This window comes from Ixodes scapularis, unplaced genomic scaffold, assembly GCF_016920785.2.
Source record: "Ixodes scapularis isolate PalLabHiFi unplaced genomic scaffold, ASM1692078v2 PGA_scaffold8__174_contigs__length_109621045, whole genome shotgun sequence".
Taxonomy (NCBI): domain Eukaryota; kingdom Metazoa; phylum Arthropoda; class Arachnida; order Ixodida; family Ixodidae; genus Ixodes; species Ixodes scapularis.
Genome location: NW_024609883.1, coordinates 54595915 through 54597834, shown reverse-complemented (window position 1 = coordinate 54597834; position 1920 = coordinate 54595915). Strand labels below are relative to the sequence as shown.

Here is a 1920-nt window from a genome sequence, read left to right as displayed (position 1 = left end):
CGACCTTGAAATGGAAATACGCTGCGCGAGATGATGCGGCTGCCACATGGTTTTCTGCAGGCTCGCGTTGCATTCGTAGACCAAAATACTTTTTTTTAACCGGCGTGAGATTGCGAATCTCCATCACGTGTATGCGCGCACACAGCTGATGAAACGTAGTTTGTCCGAGGTAGCGACAGACTGGAACTAGCTGGAATCCGGAACCACTTCGCTGATCCGTCCGCACGCGCGATCCTTTGTCGACAGCTTTGCACGGGGAATTCGCCCTGAAAAAGGGCGTGTCCGCGACATTTGAATATTTTTAAAGGGAAATAGGCCACGCACGAGTGCAATTTTTAGCATTCGGAGATGCTTTCGGCGCATAGATCGTGTTACCCCCATGGAATGACGATCTCAAAAACCACTTCAGTGTATGTAGAAAATGTGCAAAACGTCGGCCTCAACATACTTGATAGCAATGTGATAATCGCTCCCAGAAGTCGTCGAAGGTTCGCCAGGTTCTTTAGTGTTCAATTGTTCTGCCTTTTTTTTTTTTTTATATAGAAAACATTGCTTTTTTTAGGTTAAATAGCTGTGTTGGTAACTTTCCGTTTTTTCCTCGTTCCGTAACGAGACCTGGGGGAAGAGCCGGGGAACTGATAAGGGGGCAGGGGAAAGGGGGGTTTTGAAAGCCGGTGACTTTGAGCACGGGGGAGATAACACGGGGAATTCGCGGCGGGGATTCCGACGCAGGTGTTCCGAGTTCGGGTTATTTCTTGTACTACCCGAGTGAACGTGTGCAAACTCGGTGCAAGTCGCGTGGGAGGGTAGCGTATGCAAGATGTGTGAAGGAAATCTTTCAGAGGCGTTTGAGACGAGCATGTTTGTCCCCTTGTCTTCCGTCCATCTTCGAATCAAAATCTTGTGTGATGATCGAAGAAAGGGTAAACACACAGGCGACCTGGTGAAGAACTTCCATAGTAACCGGAGACACGGAACAATAAAAAAAACTGAAAAAAAACAATAAGTCTAAAACACAGTTTCAAGTTTATTTGAACAACGAACGCTCTGCTATATACGTAAAGATAATCAGCACCAGGCAAGAAACACCTCCTATTTGTCACCTCTACTAGGTAACCGAAAGCCGGGCACTCAGGCAGATCCAAAGATCGCATGGGGCTGGTCAAAAGGGTGTTTCTTTGTCGGTGATGAGGGTCTTCATGTATTCATAAGAGCGTTCGTTGTTTAAATAAACTCTACTCCGTCTCGCTAAAACGGCGCATAGCAGCCAAAGTCACAGTGGAGAGAGCGTGTCCCAACGTTTACAAGTGAAGGAAAAGGAGGTTGGGTTAACCTCTCTCTCCGTAGCCTTGGCTGTACTACACGGTTTTAGTCAGGCGCAATATACAAGCTTTGTTTCAGACTTTTTGTTTTGTCCGGTTTTTTATAGTTCCGTGTCTCCGGTTAAAACGAAAGATCTGTCAGGTAATAATTCTGATTTTGGAATTTGATTATTAGGCTTCTACCAAACGGTAGCAGCCTTTCAAAAATTCCCCTAGAGGCTCATTGGAGTGCCCCTCCCCACGGTAGTCTTTAGTAAAAGGCGAAAGGCTATCTCGTAGTCTTGAGGAGAGGCATGAGCGGTATCTAACAAAGAACAGAAAAGGAGAAGCCAGTCCGGACGGGCTGTTTGAACTACGCAGTGGCGATCCCTTAATATTTTATATTTATTACTTTCAGTGATCATAAAAAGCACTGAATGACCTATTCCTGCCTTTAATTATGGGTTTAAACACTATCTCTTAGGTGTAACCTATTTGTGTGCGATTCCCCTTAATTCTGCACGGCTTTTAGTGATAGTGCAGAGGAATGAAGTTACGTCTTGATTAGGATTATCGTTAAAGCTTCGCCGCTTCGTATAGTTCGGCTTTGCCCCGAAGC

The 1920-nt window shown here is 45.6% G+C and overlaps 1 non-coding gene across 1 annotated transcript; it reads right to left on the bottom strand.

Moving 5' to 3' along the window:
* Nucleotides 1-1499: 1499 nt before the first annotated feature.
* LOC115333156 lies at nucleotides 1500-1623 on the bottom strand. Its single transcript, XR_003920714.2, has one exon. It is a non-coding gene; the product is annotated as a U5 spliceosomal RNA (small nuclear RNA).
* Nucleotides 1624-1920: the final 297 nt, after the last annotated feature.